Here is a 21,738-nt window from a genome sequence, read left to right on the forward strand (position 1 = left end):
TGATCTCTTGTGGCTCCATTGCCCACTGAGCTGGCTTCATTCTTAGTCAGATGCTCTCTGTGTAAGATGATCCCACTAAGTATGGAGTCTAGCAGAGCAAGATAAAGCGCAGCAGACAGAATCCCAGAGGGGAATCCCAGGCACTGACTTTTATTGCTTCAGATTGGCTTCCAACTTAGGTCATGAGCTCAGTCAATTGCATATTCTGGTGGGGAGGGGTGCTTTCTCAAAAAGAAATTGAAGTGCTGTTGCTGGAAGAAGGAGAAATATATTGGGCAGGCAAAAACATAAGATCCCCACTTCCATACTCGGGACTTGCGATGCCTCTGAGGAAAAAGGAGTCAGAGCAGCCTATATGGACTTATGTTACTGTGAGTCTCCACCTAGGACCTGGCCAAAAACATCTAACCTAACCTAGAACACCAGCTCTCTGAAGGTCATGGATGAGCATTAACATAAAATGATATTTTACAGTTGTTAAAGATGCGAGGTCTTTTGTTCAGATAACCTCACACATCTAATTGCTGGCTGACAGGTATTTCTTATTAAAATACTACAGTTTTATTGTTGCTCTTTCTTTTTTATTTTTTTAGTTTTTAAGAGATACCTTTTTTCCCCCCCCAGAGAATTTTCCTACAGACTTGGGCTGTTTTTAGAGTGTTTTATGAACTTCAGTTTCCTGGAGCCTTACATCTCTCCTTTTAGGAGGGTGATCTGAGGTCGCCAGAGGCAAGGTGAGCCACGGAACAGGTCACATGATTAACTGTCTGAGAGGAGGACACAAGCCTGCTTGGACCTTGACTTTGGTCGTGGTCTTCTGTTTTCCTTTGACATGGACCTGCTGATAATTTTTGCATGCTGAATTGTGTGTGGCAGTATCACATCAAGGGCACTGGTGCCATGTAAAATGATAATGGCTAAATTTGATAAGACCAGCCATAATTTATTGCTGCTTTAATCTCTCTGTTGCTGAGGCAACCAGTATTCTGAATTCAGACTTGGGCTATTTTAGTTAAGTTTAAAAATTTATTACCTTACAACCACTCAGCCCATCGCTTTGCTCTTATCCTACTCCTCTGAGTCACGCTGACCCCCTAAGAGTTGCCTCTAACTCTAAATTAACTGAGACCTGTGGCTCGGGTGCATGTGAAGAGTTGTTACAAATGCACCATGACTCATATGCCCAGAGGAACCTGCTCAGTCTCATATGCTCAGAGTGATTTTGCTGAATCCTCCAAAGAGAATGGACCTGGGACACTCCACACTGATCTTTCAAGGAGTCTGCCCTTTATTGTAGGATTGAAAGTCACTGCAGGACAGGGCAGCTTCATTCACAATAACTGGGCTGGCCCATGGTTAATTCAGTTACATGGGAGGGCGGCCAGTGTGAAGGGTTAGTGGAGAAAACAAGCAGACAAACAAACCTACCTCCTAAAGCCATCCTTGGGATAGGTTTTGGCTTTGTCCCCTCCTTCATTGCTTGTGGAAACACTAAATCCTTTTGCTCTTTCATCTTCTTAGTTAACTGTCCCTGCTTGCTATTACTCTGATCTGAGCTCCCAGCACCCTTTCGCTGGACAACTGTGCTCACTTATGATCTTCCTGCTTCTACCTCATCCTGGTGTGCCATTCATTCAGCCAACACGTATTCATCTTGTCCTCCACGCTGGGGACACTGCATATCTCACAGTCCCATAGAAGACAGAGATGAGCGAGCAAATAGTTGCAATGCAATTAGAACATAAGTTCCAGGGATAGGGACCATGTTGGTTGCATTCTTTGTGCCTAGTATTTGTTCAAATAAGTAAATGAGCAATATGTGAGAGTTATAACTAAACACATGTTCCAAGAGTTAGGGAATTCTTCAGAAGACAGGGACTAACTGAGTCTGCAAGGAAAGGGACTTGCCGGGCTGGGTCAAGTAGAGGGCAGGTGAAACTCTCTAGGGGGTGACATTGTGCCTGCAGGCTCACCTCCTCCAAAGCCTTTCACAGCTGCTCCAGTCCTCGGGGGCTCTTCCCTTCTGAACTGGGCACTTGAAAATATGTTGACACTTCATATTCTTAATGGCATTGGTCTTTTACATGGATGTGTCATGTGTCCCTAATTCGACCACAGTGTCTTTGAGAGACTACAGTTTATTTCCTACATGCATAGTCCAGATGTTCATAACTATAGTCATTTTTAAATAGGACATATTCTACTTTAGGAACACCTTTCTGTACATTTTATTTACTCATGACACATAAGGGATGCTTCCCTCCAAGTCAGCTTCTCTGGACCTGTAACTGTTAATTTATAAACCTTTAATTACTTGCTTGAGTCTGTGACAAGGTCAGAAAGAACTTTCAAAGAGCCAGTGTAACTATCAGTTGTGATTCAATCAGAAATGCAAATAAAGTATTTTTGGGTAAGTCAAAGGAAAACCATAATTTGATTTACCCACCACTTTGATTTCAAAACTACATTGGCCCCATTAAAAAACAAAATTTAAATAGGTTTAAATACTGGTGAATATATTACTTGTCAGTTATAGCAATAATACATTCCAGATCCCATGAGTCTGGCATCAAAACCACTTTTGAGAATTTAACTGTCAGAGGGCTTTGTTCTAAGCATTAGTGGGTGCTTACATTTTTTTAACTGTTCTAAAATAATTTGTTTTGGTTTGATTCTGGAATGTAATTAATTAAAGACTCAGATAACTTCATTACACGATGTTTAGAATCCAATTTAAAGGGATTTTTAAAAGTAGTCAGAACTTGAAAGATAAGGTTTTAAGGTTATTAAAGATAAACCTTAAATACTTGTCATGCCTCTGTTTATAGAAGAGAGATTTTCTGTTGTTTTTTTTTTTCTTTCTTCATTCACCTCAGCTCAAGTAAACTCAGTTATAGCACAAATGCAATAGTGGCATCCGGTGGCTTGGCCTGTGAATGACAGGTGTGTGTCACAACTATGGTCTGGGGGTGCTGGGAGTCAATGCGACACAGAGACACAGAACCGTTGGGAGAATGTGGCAATGAGAGCAGAAAATGCAACCACTCGTTATATTTTTAAGACCTAAAATCATTATCAGTGAATCTGCATGGTCCTTTTAATGAAGTGTATGTAGCCTTTACAATTGAGTTGAACATAAAGTTGCAGGAAGTTATTTTTGTGGGACCCAATATGGTGTTTCCCCTCTATTTTTATACAGAGACAATGCCATTATTTCTCTCACAATGCTATCCTATAAGGTATAGATTAAATGGTGAGTTTTGTCTTTCTCATCCTATCTAATAAAAGAGAAACATGCTAATTGGCCTACAACTGCTACCCTTTTCATTGGCTAATTAGCGAGATATGCAAATTAACTGTCAGCCAAGATGGCGGCCGGCAGCCAGGCAGCTTGAAACTAACATGAGGCTTGCTTGCCTCAGTGACGGAGGAAACCAACGTTCCCTGCCTGTGGCTGCAGGCCTCTGAGCCTGCAGTTTAAGAAACATTGTAACGAATACTGCCGGACTTCAGCCAGCAGAATCGCAACGTTATATGCAAAGGCCAGAAACCTACTTTCAGCAGCGGAGGCCTAAGAGCTGGAGCCAAGCCTCAAGGTAAAGCTGGCCCAGAATTAAAAAAGAAAAAAAGGAGCGGTTGGGAACTTCAGTCACCCCCAGCCTGAAAACAGCCCTCAGCTCCTCACCCAGGCGGGCCAGGCACCCCAGTGGGGACCCCCACCCTGATCCAGGACACCCTTCAGGGCAAACCAGCCGGCCCCACCCGTGCACCAGGCCTCTATCCTATATAGTAAAAGGGTAATATGCCTCCCAGCACCGGGATCAGCGGAGCCGCGAGGCCTCCCGGCACTGAGATCAGCCTGACAGGGGGCAGCACCCAAACCCCCTGATCGGCCCTGCTCTGTGTGTGACAGGGTGCGGCACCCCAACCCCCCCTTCCCCCCCGCCATGGGCCCTGCTCTGTGTGTGACGGGGTAGAGCCATAACCTCCCCATTGGCCCTGCCCTGAGTGTGAGAGTGGCGGCGCCCCAACCCCCTGATTGGCCCTGCTCTGTGGGTGATAGAGGGCAGCGCCCCAACCCGCTGATCCGCACTGCTCTGTGTGTGATAGGGGGCGGTGCCCCAACTCCCCTATCGGCCCTACTCTGTGTGTGACAGGGGGGAGCTCCCCAACCCGCTGATCTACCCTGCTCTGTGCATGACAGGGGGGAGCTCCCCAACCCCTTGATGGGCCCTGCTCTGTGCATGACAGGGTACGGAGCCCCAACCCCCCTGATGGGCCCTGCTGTGTGCGTGACAGGGGGTGGCGCCACAACCTCCCCATCGACCCTGCCTTGAGTGTAACAGGGGGCGGTGCCCCAACCTCCCAATCAGCCCTACCCTGAGCATGACTGAGGGTGGCATCGCAACCTCCCAATCTGCCCTGCTCTGTGCATGACAGGGGGCAGCGCCTCAACTCCCCAATCGGCCCTGCTCTGAGCCCGACCAGGGGCTGCACCTAGGGATTGTGCCTGCCCTCTGCCACCCGGAAGCAGGCCTAAGCCAGCAGGTCGTTATCTCCTGAGGGGTCCCAGACTGCGAGAGGGCACAGTCCGGGCTGAGGGACACCCCTCCCCCCTGAGTGCACAAATTTTTGTGCACCGGGCCTCTAGTATTTTATAAAAGAGAAAGAGAGAAATGAGGGGAACATTTTAAAATTGTAATTCTTATGGAAGTGTGGGAAATAGAGTAGAAGAATCCATAACAAACCATTAACAACTGCCAACCTTTAATCTTTTTTTCTAAAATATATTTCTTTATTGATTTCAGAGAGGAAGGGAGAAGGAGAGAAAGAGATAGAAACATCAATAATGAGAGAGAATCATTGATTGGCTGCCTCCAGCATGCCCCACACTGGGGATCGAGCCCGCAACCCAGGCATGTGCCCTTGGCCGGAACCGAACCTGGGTCCCTTCAGTCCGCAGGCTGACGCTCTATCCACTGAGCCAAGCCAGCTAGGGTTTTAATCTTTTATTTTTTAATTAAAAAATGCACAGATCCCTGAGGATATGTTTTTATTGATTTTTAGAGAAAGAGGAAGAGAGAGAGAGAGAGAGAGAGAGAGAGAGAGAAGAGAGAAATCTCAATTGGTTACCTCCCATAGGCACCCTGACTGGGAATTGAACCCACCACTTTTTATGTTCAGGACAACACTCCAACCAACTGAGCCACCTGGCCAGGGCCAACTCTACAATGCAACTAAATCTTTGGTACTCTTTGCCTTTCTCTCTAACCTTGAAGGACATCACTGTCATAGCTTATTGTGAAAGTTTTCAGCTTTTTAGCTCTTCATTTTCATTTTTAATATCTTTATGAATAACACTAGAGGTCCGATGCATGAAATTCGTGCAAGGTCCTTGGCCCCACCCCCTCCTGGCACCACCGTGGCTGGGGGCCTCTGCCGCCTCTGCCGCGGCCCCCGCCTGCTGCAGCTTTGTCCAGAAGGAAGGACGTCTGGAAGGACATCCGGTCTAATTAACATAGTATGATTTTATTATTATAGATAGTATTGATTTATCTTATTTAGAAATGTTATATAAAAATATAATTATGCTGTTATTATTCTATTAATTTTTGCACTCAAGAGGCAATTGGACGCTCATAAATATTCACCTTGAGTGAAAAAATTTATAGACTAAGAATACCATAATTCTATTTATGTAATTAAATATATATATATATATATGTATATATATATATATATATACACACACATATATATATCACATATATATATCTACAGGGGTAGGCAAAGTAGGTTTGCAGTTTGCATAGGAAAAGACATGCAGTTTATGATTATTACAATAGCTTTATTAATTGCACTTAAGTACAATTTCATAAGTGTTCAAATTGCCGTCTTCACTTTTTACACATTCCCATAGTCTACTTGCTATGCTGCTCTGTTTTGAGCACACACAAATATAAACTTGCTTTTGCCCATCCCTGTATTCATTTGAATTTCTACTTTTGAAAATTACCTATTTTCATTTTCCCCCACTTTTCTATCAGGGTGCATCCATTCTTTTATTTGTTTATTGATTGACTTATGTTCTTTCTCCATTAAATATAAATTCTCTGATAAGACATATATTTACCAAATTCTTTGTTATAGATCCTGCAAATATCTAAAACCCAAAAAAATTCTGCAAGGATTTTGTTTGGAATTTAGTTAAACTTACAGATAATTTAAGCAGAATTGACATTAGTATGCTTTTGAGTCTTCTTACCTATTAGTCAGATCTTCTTTTATGTTCTTTAATAAGGTTTTATAATTTTTCCATAAAGCTCTTAAATGTTTTTAGGTTCTTTACAGATTTTGCTGCTATTGTGAATTGGCTAAATTTTTTCAATTTTATTTCCTAAATTGTTGTTTTTGACATATAAGCAGATACATTGAATTTTATGTGTTGAGTTTATAATCAGCAACCTTGATGAATCCTATTGATATTGCTGCGTTTTCTATGCCTAGATCATTTTTTCATTTTCTTTCCAAACCTCACACATTTTTTTCTTTCTCTCCATTTCTTTTTTTAAATGCATTTGCTAGCATTTCCTGTGTAATGCTGAATTGTGGCCACAATAGTTGCCTCCTTGCCTTGTTTTTGCTTTTAATGGGAATATTCCAGAAGGAAGTGATATGATTGCTCTAGGTTTTTGCTAAAAATCCTTCATCTGATTTAAGTAAAAATCCTTCATTTATAAGTGAGATTATGCTATATTTTTTTTCTCTCTCATACAGTCCTTATTTCATGTTTGTATCAAGACTGTAGTAGCTTTACAAAGTAAGAGGCCTACTGTTCTTTTCTATTATCTACAAATTCATAGAAGATAGAGATGATCTTTCCTTTGAAGGTTTGGTAAAATTCACTGCTAAAATCATCTAAGACTAATGTCTTTTCTGGGAGATGTTGACATTTGATTGTCAAATCAATTTTTTTTTGTGCTAAAATTGTTTTATTCAGCTTTTCTATATCCTCTTCAGTCCGTTTCAGAAAGTTATAATTTTTCCAATAAAAGTCGAAACTTCATCTATATTTCAAAATTTATTGACATAAAATCATGCAGCAGTTCCCTTATGATTGATTTTATTCATTTATATAGCATCTGGGATACAGCATATTTTTCTATTGCTAATGTACTTCATTCATTTTGATTGCTGAATAATATTCTGGTGTATGGATAGCCACAGTTTATTTATCTAATTATCAGTAGAGGATACTTGGGCTGTTTCCATTTTTGGCTATTATGAGCAATGCTGCTATGAACATAAGCATATAGGGTTTTATAGACATATGTTTTCATTTTGGGGAGCATGTACTGAGGGGTGTAGCTTCTACTTAAACACTAAAAAGGGAGGAAATTGTTATACACTAGCAACATACAGGGAAATACTGGTGGAGATCTCAGTCTGGTTTTCTGCAGCTGGTCATGAGATTAAGGGTGGTTGAATAACTACCCAAACTACCCCACATTTCTCTTGTCTCAGTTGGTTGAGAGTTTTTTCTTGATCAGGTGACCCAAACTTTTAGTCTCGAGGAGTGTGAATCCTTGGTGATTCTGCCCATGTGGAGTTGATGTAGTCCTTTGTAACCTTGACCATGGGGCAGGAGGTATAAGCAGACACCCTCAAGGGAAAGCCCAGGTTCCACGGACACTGTTCTGGCTCCCATGGACTAGTAGTTTCCTAGCTCTCCTGACAGTCAGCACCAACCCTCCAGCCATCACTGTGATCTCCCTTTTTCTTATTCCCTTCATGGCCTCAGGACATTGGAATGCCAAGTAGCGGTTTTAATTCCAGTCAGGGCAACTGGTGATGAGTTCACTGGTGGGAAAGCAAGAGAATCTATGAGTATTGTTACTCCTGTGTGTGATGGTGTTGGGGAAAATGTACATGCTCTTTCCAGCATCAAATGACTCTCCTAACAATTCCACTCCTATGTTTATGCCCCAAAGAATGGAAAACAGGTGTTCAGATAAATACACACACACACACACACACACACACACACACACAACACACACACATAAATACACATACATATGTACACACATATTCATAGCTACACTATTTACAATAGTCAAAATGTGGAAACAGCCCAAATTTCTATCAATGGGTGAATGGGTAAATAAATGAGGTATGGACATATAATGGAATATTATCTATACATATTAATAAAAGATTAATATGCTAATTAGACCAGACATCCTTCCAGACAAAGCCACAGTGGCAGGGGCAGGGGAGAGCAGTTAGGGGCGATCAGGCTGACAGGGGAGAGCAGTTAGGGGCAATCAGGCCAGCAGGGGAAAGCAGTTAGGAGCAATCAGGCCAGCAGGGGAGGGCAGTTAGGGGTGATCAGGCTGGCAGGGCAGGGCAGTTAGGGGTGATCAGGCAGGCAGGAAGGTGAGGGGTTAGGAGCCAGTAGTCCCAGATTGTGAGAGGGATGTCCGACTGCCGGTTTAGGCCCGATCCCTGTGGGGTCCCAGACTGAAGAGGGTGCAGGCCGGGCTGAGGGACCCCCCCTGCCCCCAGCATGAATTTTGTGCACCAGGTCTAGTTCAGCTATAAAAAGAAATGAAGTATTGATACTGTTGCAGTGTGGATGAACCTCAAACATATTATGCTAAGTGAAAGAAGCTAGACACAAAAGGTTATTTGTTGTATGCCATTGATATGACATATCCAGAATAGGTAAGTACACAGAAACAGAAACCAGATTTGTGGTTGCCATGAGGAGAGGAGAGGAAGGATTAAGGAGCAACTGCTTAATAGGTTTGGGTTTTCTTTTGGGGTAATGAAAATGTGCAAATAGACAGAGTTAGTTGCACAACATTGTGAATGTACTAAATGCCAATGAATTATTTACTAAAATGGTTAATTTTCTGTTATGTGAATGTCACCTCAATAAAAACAAACAAATGGAACCTTCTAGAGTCTTCCATTCATTCGTTGCACACTTAAGAGACAGATTGACTTAGCACTCCTCTTTGATGTCATAGAAACCCCTTTGAGAGAGCTATGTTTTTAGTGAGAAATTAACAAAACCATTTTCTCTTGTACATCTGACACCCTAGAACAATGATGGCGAACCTTTTGAGCTTGGCGTGTCAGCATTTTGAAAAACCCTAACTTAACTCTGGTACCGTGTCACATATAGAAATTTTTTTATATTTGCAACCATAGTAAAACAAAGACATATTTTTTATATTTATTTTATATATTTAAATGCCATTTAACAAAGGAAAATCAACCAAAAAAATGAGTTCGCGTGTCACCTCTGACACGCGTGTCATAGGTTCGCCACCACTGCCCTAGAAGACACCTATACCTGTGCAGAATCACTTCATGTAGTGAGTGATTTAAAGCAAAAGTAACAACCTAAACTGTGGATGGTTACTATTGGTCCATTTGAAGAGATTAAGCCCCATAGGTGGGAGTAGGCCCCCAGGAGAGCACAGGTGCCCTTTCCTTTACGAGACCCCCTTAAGGACCATAATACAGACCAATTAGGTAGAGGCAGAGCCAGATGGGCGTCAATTTGTCAGAAGCCTCACTCTGTTTCCCCACATGGTTGGGGTCTGCTCAAATCCCATGCCCGGTATGGCCCAGCACATTTTTCTCAGCATTTACATCCCAAGGGGAGTTTTAAGGGACATTTAATCCTCATGTTTCTGGTTCATTTTCCCTTAACTCATCAAAACCAGGTTCTGAAAGGTTGCTTTGATCTCTAACAGGACTTGTTCACGAGAGACATGAGGCCATTACTTTCAGAACAGAAAGCTGTGCTCTGCCAAGAGCTCGGGGACTTCACAGCGTGACGTTCGAGCTTCACTCGAGGCTCGCCGACCTTTGAGACCCAGCTGGGTCCTAAACTTGGCTCAGGGAGGCCTCCCGCCCTCCAGCCTAATAAAGCCCATTAATTAACTGTCAGGCCAGCTGGGTAACAAGTGAACTTTTAGTGGCCGTGCCATTTTCTTGGTTCCAGGCCAGAAACGATAAGTATAAAACTTACACCATTAGTGAGACATTTCAGAGGGAGATTGGTATATGCATAATGAAGAGCTGCTTTCCAAATAACGTGTGCATTGCAGGACATGAAGTTTTTAAGAATTAAAATGTCAATCAATCTGTTCACAGACACTTTCTTTGGGTCCTTCGAAATTCCATATCCACTTGAGGGTGAATTACTATGAGACGCATATTGGATTCTCTGTTCTATTGCTCTAATGTTTATGGAGTTCAATGCCCAAAGTGTAGGGGTGGGGAATATCTATATTATCAAATTGTGACAAAAATTCTTACTTAAATGGACTTGAACTATCCTCTGTTGAGATAATGTTGTAAAAGGTATTAGACTGGGGTCATAGTTTAAGTTCTTCAATTTTCCAGGAATAGAAATCAACTCATGCCAGGTTGAAAAAAGAGAGGAATTTGTTGGAAAGCTATGGAGGCACGTTGCAGGATTAAAGGATGAGCTGGATACAAGCCTTAGGACGGCCAGGAGCCAGTGCCGGGCAGCTCCGGGCCTCGGTGGCTAAACTCCTAGTGTTCTCATTTTCAGACTGAACTGAGAATGAAAGGCAGAAATGTCATAGAGCAGCGGTTCTCAACCTGTGGGTCGCGACCCCTTTGGTGGTGGGACGACCCTTTCACAGGGGTCGCCTAAGACCATCCTGCATATCAGATATTTACATTATGATTCATAACAGTAGCAACATTACAGTTATGAAGTAGCAACGAAAATAATTTTATGGTTGGGTCACAACATGAGGAACTGTATTTAAAGGGCCAGAAGGTTGAGAACCACTGTATAGATGATGAGGTCTTGGACAGGATTCTATGAAATGTGGAGAGGACAGGCTAGGTTATCCCAGCGATTGTTACCCCCTCAATGAGGTAGTTCAATATTTAAATTGACCAGAAAAATCTGAGAATCTGAGATGAAAGTGTCCTTTGATGTCACCCCTCCTCTTTGAACCTGGACCCTTGGGCATTCAGCACCTGTTTGAACACTCCCCATGGCAGGACACTTACTACTTTAAGGACAACATATTCCATCATGAAATATACAAAGGTCTTATGTTGAAGTGAAATCCGACTTCCACCCTTTGGTTCACTTTCTAGACTTTGGACACGCAGAGCAAGTTTTACACAACGTACAGGCGATAATCCTTTCTATGTTGAAAACAAATCAATGTTCCACCCTCTTAGAGTTTCCTCTTATTCTACGATACAGTTGGAGCCATGAGCATAAAGGACTTGTCTGCCCTATCCCACCTCTTCCACACATTATTTAGTCTCAAGTGGCCCTCCTAGAATGGAATGCATACTCCAGACAGGAACTTCTGGACAATAAGCTTCTAGTAATGTGGCTTTGGATTGTATCAGCATGACTGTGTTGTCAGATTTACGTGTGCTGTGGCCACATGTAAATGGTTGCTGAGCCAACTCTCCCCTGAGACGCTTGTGCCCTTGATTCTTTCCACATAAATGCGGATGGGATAGAGTTCAAGTAAAAAAGGAACAATGAAAAGTCATTGTTTAGATTATTTGGATTTTTGACCCTGCCTTTCATTATATTAACTGTCTTCCCACCACCAATTGATGGGTATGAATTTTATCTTTACATCAAGTCATTGATTTTTAAAAAAAAAAGTAGTGCTGACCAGGACCAGACCCACAGCTTTGATCTGGCCTAGAAATATCTACACAGATGGGCACTGAACAGTGGTCTTTAAGTCCAGTTCTTCAACCCACTGGGAATCAGCCCAAGAGCAGGGCTTTTTAGAATGTGGCTGGTAGAGGAATGGTTTCTCTAAGTATAGATAAGATTTACTTTAAAAGAAAATGTTCTCAGAGCCTCTGTTATTGTGCTAGGTGAATCGTGAAGAGCATGGAAGCCTCTGTTCTGTGTGTCTGAGTGTGGAATTCCATAAAACGCTTTTGGGAAACACTGCTGGCTTCATTTTATTATCATGCAGCCTGCAAGCTTCCTGTCGTTTCTACTGAGATTCAAATGAGAGGTTCGAGCAAGGGCTCCACTATGATCAAGATGCACTCTGCCCACAGCATGCTTCTGTTCTTGCCATCGGTTAGCCCTGTCAAAGGAGGAAATGAGGAGAGCAAGTTAAGAGCTGAGCCAAAGGGGTGAAGAGTAAAGACGGTGCGTGTTGTCTGGGAGCCTTCAGAGATGTGACACCCCAGATCTTGAAGTTGCCAAAATATTAGGTAAATGAGAGACAAAGATAAAATCAAAGGTTGAGCCAATTTACCAGCTAAGATCCAGGAGAGCCCAAGCATTGAGGTCAGGACAGATAGTTGATGTCATGAGCGGTGGCAGCTGGGTCTTGAGTCAAAGTCCTGTGGCATCTGGCTTCACCTTTAGCATCAATGTCCTGCCTGAGTAGACAGTGGTCCTGTTCCTGACAGTGGAGAGTTAAGAAGATTGTTTCTTTCTCTCTGTTACCTCTACTACTGTGCTTCCACCCAGCAAGGTTTAGCCTTTCTTTGTTCTTCTAAAGGAGGGAGGGAAACAAAGTCTTTTTGTTGTCTTTGGGATATCCCACAAGCCTTGATTTCTTTGGGGCTTTAGACCTTCCTAACATTCTTCTTCCCCTTCCTCCCTTCCTTTCCTAGTCATCCTTGGTTCTTTGTCCTATTTTTCATCTTTCATACATTTCTATAGTTTAGTTTTTTATAAGTTCTATATACTCATTAGCACCAACATCTGCTCTTGGACCATTTGATTTAATTAAATAGCACTATCCTAAAGCTGGATTTATTTGTACATTCACTGTATTCCTGAGAAAATAAATTTTCAGTAAGTAGAATTATATTTTTAACACCCCTGGGGATCTTGAAATTTATAGGTTCTTCCAAAGGGTCTTTTTCTATAAAGTTGAAAAGTGCTTTTGGAAGTCCCATAATCTCTAATTTGCCAATATTGTAAGTCTGTACATTTTGTTTTCTTAAATCAGGGTTCATCTAAATCAATAAACACTGCTTTCTAAAGTTTATCAAGTAGCAAAGGATCCGGTCAGTTGACCAGAAGTAATTGATGTGATTTCATGAGGTGTTCAGCTTTATGATTTAAGGCTCACACTTAGTAAATTAAATGAGATCATTTTATAACTACTCACAGCCCTGGGCTGACTCAGTGTGTGATGTACACGATGGAATAATGAATCGACATTGGCCCAGATGGTTCCTTCTATTGTTGCCCTTCATGGCACTTATTCACCTACCAAACATTATTGCCTAGAATATTCTGGAAACTTGGAATACAAATGCCCTGGTTTAATTCACAACAGACAATTATGTAGAGTAATTCACTGCCAGGTACCCAACCCTAAATCCCTACACATATGTTAATTACTAATTAGATTGGGGATTGATACACTTCAAGGAGCAAGCATTCTGGGAACTTCACAGATGCTGGAACACAATAGGGGCTCTTTTCTTGGACATGGAAGGGTCAAGGATGAATGGTGAGACCATGGGAAAGTGACAAGCTTAAGTCCAATTCTGGCCATGTCTCAGTAGCCAGGGAGATAGTAAGAAGGAGAATAGGTAACATTCTATTAGAATCTGCTCCCACCGTGCCTGACACTAACCTAAACGCTTTGCATGTATTGATTCATCCAGTCCTTCCAACATCCCCATTATGCAGATTCTGTTATCATTTCTCTTTTATAAATGAGGCCACTGAAGCACAGAGAGGCTGTTTTACCCGAGGTTGCACAGCATGTAAATGGCAGGGCTGGGGTCTATCCAGGCAGTGTGACCCTGGAGCCCATGCCCTGGTGGTCACAGGACTCGAGCGGAAGCTGGTGGAAGCCTCCTGGCTCTGTGACGCTGCCCAAGTGCAGATATTGTTATTAGTGCTGCAAATCGCCAGCATCAGACCCCAGACGCTCTCACCCACGCGGATGCTCTAGATTTACCCAGCAATAACGTAATCAAATGACTTACACACATCCTCTCCTGTTGGAACAAGTCCATAGCATCCTAGTTCTGCTGTGTTATGAAACAGAGAGACCTTAAAAATCCAAATGACCTGCGGAGGAATTAGACTTCACCCGGGATGTGGGGTGATGGCTCATTCAGGTCAGAGGGAACTGCATGGCCCCTGCTCGGAATTCTCCCCCCACTCCCACTGTTCACTCCACTATCTCCCACATCCCCATAAATCTGAGTGCCTGGTGTTGTGTCTGGATAATGAATTAGAGATGGGTATTGATGGATGAGGCCATATGAGACAAGACCTGTAAAAAAGTGATTCATTAACCCAGGCAACCTTTTATAGCTAAAAATATCAAAGCTGGGGGTTATCTTTCCCAAACACAGGCCTAACCATGTGTCTTCTCTGCTGAAAACATTAAAGGCCCCTTGTTCCCACAGGGAGAATCCTCAACGCTGTGCTCAAGGCGCTCCACGCATTGACCCCTACCCGCCGCTCCCCCAGCAGGCCCTGCATGCACACATTCCAGAAAACTCCCAATACCCTCCTGCCTGGCCCTCCTTCCCTGCCCAAGAGCAGGCCCAGCTCAGATGTGCTGCCCAGGGAGCCCCTCTCCCAGACAGAGGCTGGGCGGAGAGCAGCAGGCCCACACAGGCCACAGCCCGGGAGTCCTGGGACCCAGAACATTAGGAACAGGTGAGGGGAGCCCTGAGGGGAAGAGCAGGCTCCCTGAGGCCTTGGCCCTGGGCGGGGGACCTGGAGGAGGAGCCAGCGCCCCACCGTTACCCCCGGGCTCTGTGGAGCCACAGTCACATCATAGGGGTGTCTCCAAATCCTGCAGAGTGGGGAAGGAAACCCCAGATCCTGCTCGGTAGAGGGCTCACTGGTCCTGGAGCCAATTCTGCAGAAGCAGCTGCGATGGGACTGAAGAGGCAGGGGCCGACAACCCAATCGGCAGGGAACCTCCCCACCTCGGAGGAACAGAGGAACAGGCAGGGTCGGCTTCCCTGCTGACAGGTCTCTGGCTCCTGATGTGGCCACCCACAGCGAGAGCCCACCGAACCATCCTCAGGAACACAGGAGATGACGGTGAATTGAGGAGGGCTGCTCCAGGTCCAGGGAGGAGGGCGGCCACAGGTGGGACTTTGCTGTCGCCCCGCCCTGGGCTGGTTCTTCTCCGGTCCCTCCTGATCTTTCAGGGTCTACCCCAGGCTCCATCTCCCGCATGAAGCATTTTCTCCTCCAGTTTCCAGCACCACCCCCCTTCTCTGAATTTCTACAGCCGTAAGTTACCTGTGGTATAGAATTAAGTGCTTAAAGAAATTGTTGTGTGGGTTTTCCCCCACTTCTGACTACATTGGAAACTACTTGAGCCATAAGGGTTATATCTCATACTTTGTTTTATCCCCAACAATACTTAGCACAGAGTCAGTGCCCAACACATATCTGTGGTTGGTAAAAACAATGCAAAGGGGTTCTCTCTCTCTCTCTCTCTCTCTCTCTCTCTCTCTCTCTCTCTCTCTCCCCCCTCCCTCCCTCCCGTCCTTTCCTGCATCTCAGCAGGAGGAGCGCTGACCCAGCCTGGAGTGAGCCCTTTTGGTGGCTTGTCCAGGAAAGCCCCGCTGGGGGCCTGCTTTGCAGGATGGCAGCAGTTTGCAGATGGAGAGCAAAGTCAGGCTGTGGGCTTTTGGAGGAGGCAAAATTATCATTTGCATGTCTCTGCGGAGTGAGAACTCTGTAATTTAGGATTTGCCTAATTGCTATTTAGAGTTCCCAGGGACAGTTTCTCCTCAGGCAGTCCTGTGTCCTGGGAGAGGGGCACCAGGAATGGCTCTGACGCCCCGTGCAGCTGTGGCTCAAAGGTGAGAGGACTCAGACAGGGAGCAGGTTAGTCCTGAGTTCGGCTTGTTTCTGGAGTCCTGATTGGTGCAGCAGTTGGAGAGGGGCAGCACTGTCAGTGGTCAAGGGCACATGTTTGCAGGCAGCAACTTTGGTCTGTGGCTGCTCCAATTTCAGCTCTGAGCAGCTGGTAGCCAGAAGCAAGGGGACGTCCCAGGCAGGCACACCCGTGTTCTCTCTGCAGCTGGGTTCTCCTTGCACATGCGTGGGAGGCTGCAGCCTGGCTGTTTCTCACTCACACTGTGGACGTTTTGGAAAGTTACCTACTGCCTTGGAAAATTATTATTTTTTAAATCTTGATTGTTGAAAGTATTACATATGTCCCCCTTCTCCCCCCCCCCCATAGACCTCTTCTAGCCAACCCCTGACTCCTCCCCACTCAGCCCCTCTACTTCCCACCCCCGCCCCAGGCCTTTATCATCCTACTGTCTGTGTCCATGGGTTATGCATATATGCATACAATTCTTTGGTTGATCTCTTCCCATCCACCCACCCTCCCTGCCTTCCCTCAAGATTCTGCAGTCCATTCCACGCTTCTATGTCTCTGGATCTATTTTGTTCATCAGTTTATTTTGTTCGTTAGATTCCACATATGAGTGAGATCATGTGATACTTGTCTTTCTCAGACCGGTTTATTTGGAAAAGTTGTTTCTGAGTGTCCCTACATAGTAGTAAGAATGATAGACAGCTCCCTTGAGAACCCGGGAAGGAATGGGGTGCTGCAGGCTCCCCTCTTCCTAGGACCCCCACATAGATTCAAATCAAACCTGTGCTGTCTCCCTCTATCTGAGTTTGGGGTGTCACCAGCAATCAACTTTTTTTTAAAAAGAAGGCACATCCAAAGAACAGAAGTTGTGGTCATTTTTATTAATCATGGGCAAACACCTTGGCACATGTAAAACAAAAGCACTTTCCGTTCAGCTGTTTACAACTGGCAGCTCTTTGTGGTTGTAAGTTCAGGCCACAAATGTGAAAGTCACAGGGAGCAATGTTTCCAGGTGGGGCAGGAGCCGAGCTGAGAACATGATGTTCTCCAGCTGTCCTATCTCCAGGGCCATCGCTGGATTCGGATCTCTTCACATCCAGCCAAACCTTCTACCACACAGATCAGCCTAGCTGAAATGAAAGTCCTGGAAGTTTTGAAAGGGGCAAAAGCACATCAGACTTGGCTATATAACAGCACTAGGTTACACATAGAACAGTGTGTGTGTGTGTGTGTGTGTGTGTGTGTGTGTGTGTGTGTGTTTGGGTAGGTAGGCCCTGTTGACAGGAAAGGCACTATGCTGGCAGCCAGCTAGCTCACTATTGCAAAATCATGATAACAGTTACTATGTCGTGGTTGTCTTCTAAGAGCCAAATGGTTTGCTTACAGTGCCTTAGTTTAATCTTCAAAGCAACTCTATCAAGTGCTACTACCCTACTTTTATAGATGAAGAAACTGAGACTCAGCTAATGTATTCGTTTGCAGGGGATGCCATAATGGCTTAAAACAGCAGAAATTTATTCTCTCACAGTCCTGGAAGCGAGTGTTCTGAATTCAACGTGACAGCAGCCATGATCCCCCTGAGAATCTGGAAGGATCCTTCCTTGCCTCTTCCTGCTCATCAGGTGGCTGTCCACCCTTGGGGACCTTTAGTTTACAGCTCCATCAGTCCCATCTCTGCCTCTGTCCTCCCATGGCATCCTCCCTTCTCTGTGTCTTGGTGTCTGACCTTCTCCTTTGTTTATAAGAACACCAGTTACATTGGATTAAGGTCCCACCCTATTCTAGTAAGACCTTTTCTCAACATAACTAATTACATCTCAATGACCCTTTTTCCAAATAAGGTCACATTCTGATGTACTGGGGGTTAGATCTTCAACTTCAGCATATCTTTAGGGGAACAAAATGCATTCCATAACACATAAGCAAAGTCTCTTGCCTAAAGGTAACACTGCTTGCAGGTACAGAAAAAAATTGAACCCTGTACTGATTCCCAAACTCTTTTTTCCCCTATATACAAATTTATGTAATTGCATTAATTGATGTGTGTGAGTTACTCAGGTTCATTTTAGCTTTGTAATTTTAGCCACACCCCCATTTGACTTTCATTTCAGCCAGGCTGATCTGCTCAGTAGAAGGTTTGGCTGGATGGTCCCTGACGGTCAGGGCTGGGAGCTGAATCAGACTGAGGGATTGTGTCTCTACCAGAGGTCCAGTCAGGAATCATACTAAGTTTTTCTAACAGAGATCATTTAATACAGGAATTTGGTTATAGATGTGTTGAAAGGACTAAAGGAACAAGAGAAAGAGGTAGGGGTGGGGTGGGGAGAGAAACTACCGTAAGAACAGAAAAAGAGAAACTATGGTAGGAAATTATGTTGGACAATATGGCAGCCTAGGTCTTTGGAGAAACAGTCCTTCTATAACTTTACAAATGTTTGGCTAAGGTAAAGAGAAAGAAAGGGAAATCATTAAAGCCTTGAAATGATGAGAGAGAAGACCAAAGCCACCATTCAACCCACAGGCATTCTCCATTGGTGGCCTAGACCTTGGGCTCTAAGGAGCCATGTCCCTGGGGGCAGTGGAGAGAGCCTACAGCCACACAGGCGGGGATGTCAGACCACAGCTACCTATCCAGAGGCAGCCTGTTAATGAGTGCCACTTTAGAACTAGAAAAAACACCAGACAGGAGCAGTAAGAACACTTGTTTATCTAAATCTTGGCTCTGGGCATAGTGAAAAACAAAAACCAAAGTCTCCCATGAAAAGACTCCCCAAAATGTCTCCCATGAAAGTTCCTAACCACAAGTCTACACTCATGTGGTCTGTGGCCAGGATTCATAGTTCTCAAGAGGCCCCCCCAAATCCTAAGCCCATAATTTTGTAAGAAGGTTCCAGGCTGGTAGTGTCCCAGGTGGCAGGCAGGAGCAAACAGGAAACCACTCTGAGGGAACACACTTCAAACCCAGATGTACCACAGGTAAAGTTCCAGGGAACATGAAGTCCCAACAGAAATCAGCAAACACACTAGGAAACAAGTCACCATAAGTGAGAGTCAACAGAAACCACAACCACAGAATAAGAGTCACAAAGACAGCAGGTAATACAATGATTAGAGACCAAATGTGAAATTGGTGTGCTTAATGTGTTTAAGTACATAAATGTGCATTAAAATATAAAGAAGAAACAAAAGACCATCAACAATGACTAGGCCTTGTCTAAGAGATTTCAAGTGTAAAGGGAAAGCAGAAGTTGCCTTCAGACCCTTAGTGTTCAGAGAAACCAGAGTTTCTAGAAGGGCCTGAGTTAAAGACCAGTTTTTTAGGGGGTTGGGGATCTGCTTCTTTGGAGAGCATAAGCAGGTAATACTACCTGACTATGAGGTATCCCCAGATGGATATGATTGGAGAGATGCTGAAAAGACAGACCATATGGGAAATGCAGAGAGAGTTGTGGGGAGAGGGATCCAACTCCAAAATAGGGAAGGAAGCTTAGTGTGTCTTATGTGGGCAATATGGCAACCTCCTCCAAGAGAGAGAGAAGTAGATCTCAATCCTTGCTCCCTGGCAGTGCCTGGTGCTGGGGAAGAACGTCTGAAGAGATGGCTTGTGGGGTACCTGATGAGGCTCAGTGTTGGACCATGGGGCTCCCAGACTTGTCAGAGATCCCTGCTCAAGCTTGGCCCCAAAGCAATAGGGTTACCTGCCTTCAGGAGATCACCTTGGCTCTGGGACCTGACAGAAGTGTTGGCCATGATAAACTGGAGTCTTGGTTCCCCTCCATTCCTAGGCAAGGACCTCTGGACTCTTCTGTCCTAGGAAAAGGGGGAATTCCACTTGCCAATCAAGAATGAAATTAAATCTTCTACCAGCCCAGTGGAAGGCAGGTTTAGAATCTTATTTAATTTGATTTAAATAAAATAAAGATATGTTATTTATGACATATCTGAGTTTGTGGAATGAGTGTCATATACACTACACAAGTAATCGCTATACCTCAGGGGATTTTAAAGGATTTCCCCCATTTATACCAGGGGAGAACCCCTGAGAGATGAACCACTATGTCCTGGCTCTTTCTATGCAGAAATAGGGTGTGCTTGCCCCACAGAAAAGAAATTCTAGATCTTCTATGAGTTGGCTGCTAGAGGCCCCAGCCTTTCCTTTGTTTCTGGTATTTAGGGAATTGTAAAGTTGATGGGAGGACAAGGAATAGGAAGGAAATGAATAAGATGATAAGAAGATAAAAATATCAACTGATGTGCAAATTGTAGGCTACCTGGGAACACTACTTCCACCACCCACCCTGGGAGTAGCTCTGTTCCACAGGAAGCTGGAAGAGAGAGTCTGAATATTCCATTTCCTGCTTAAAAACAAAAGTAGAACACAAGTAGCCTCATTTCTTTAATGTTCAATTAATTCTTGGGATATTTAATCCAATGTCAATGGCTTTGCTTTACCGTTGTTAAGGTGGAAGAAGTAATTTATCCAAACGCAATCTGGTTTGGCATTATCCATAGTTTTACCTATTCTTTTTTTATCCTTCCTGACTCTTCCTGCTTGAGAGACCTCTTTACTTATATGTGTTAGGAGGAAACTTTCTACCCACAAGAAAATGGGCTGCTTGCTTGGGAAAAGAAAGTTCCAGAAAACCAAAATTAAGGTGTGTGTGTGTGTGTGTGTGTGTGTGTGTGTGTGTGTGTGTGTGTTGTTGTTGTTGTTGTTGTTGTTGTTGTTGTTGTTTTAGCATTCCTAAGCAGGATTTTCACATTCCTATTATTAGCCTGTTTTTCTTCATATGAAAGAGTATTAGGAGCTAACAACGACAACAAAGAGAAAATTTAACCATTTAAAATGGAATATGTTGCCCATATATCTCTTCTTCCAATAGTTGACAAGTAGAAAAGTTGGTAAATCAGTCCAAAATTCCATGCAGCTTCTTTAACCAGTTGTTCTCTTTTGAACAGGCAAGTGAGATATAGCAAGAAGCTCTTGGCTTATGTTCAATGCCAGTGACTTATACTAAGAATTTACTTTGGACATTTCAGTGATGTCTTGTGGAGCCTGAACCGTACCATAAAAAATAAATAAATGTTGAACAGTATTTCCCACAAGGGGCACTAATGCACTGAAAACCAGGCATCTTTGGCAGGCAGTATGAAGTCAGACAGAGCTTCTGGCTTTAGCCCGCAGTTTCAATTAATAAACCTCCTAGAGCATCATAGCTACAACCTTGGTGGTTTCCATCTCCCACCTACACTAATAAATTGATGTCTTGGAAATGAACTGTGAACACAATTTTAAATTTAAATATTGTGTCACCCAGAGCGAATGTGCTTTCAGTCATGATATTAGCTCAAATGAAGGACATACTGAATTGAAGATCTGGCTATGTTGGCAGAGGCCTTTAGCCTAATCAAGAAATTTATGGGCAGACAAATCTGCTAGGGAGCCAGACATCTACTCTAAATCGAGACATCACAAGTCATTTAACAGCTGATCTACAGTGTCCCTGAGCTTCCTCGAGGTCAATTAGAGGACCTTATCCTTTTAGTTCAGCTTTATGACTTTAACAAATGACTTGCTGTGTTTTTGTTTTGTTTTGTTTTTCTTTCTTTCTTGGTTACCAGAACTAATAAAAACTTCATGGAGATTTAAAGACACCTAATGAAATCATGAGGGTTGGATTTCATGCCTACCTGTTCTAGATCTTGTTTGGAAATACCACATGCCCAGCTTGAAAATAAAATGGAATGCAGTCAAGGAATTGGGCATATTGTTATGTAGCCTACACAGATCAAGGAGACTTTGAAAGGTATGAAGAATAACATCATAGAACGTCCAGTGCCTGCCACTCAACATAGA

This window comes from Myotis daubentonii, chromosome 8 (genome assembly GCF_963259705.1).
Source record: "Myotis daubentonii chromosome 8, mMyoDau2.1, whole genome shotgun sequence".
In the NCBI taxonomy this organism is placed as follows: domain Eukaryota; kingdom Metazoa; phylum Chordata; class Mammalia; order Chiroptera; family Vespertilionidae; genus Myotis; species Myotis daubentonii.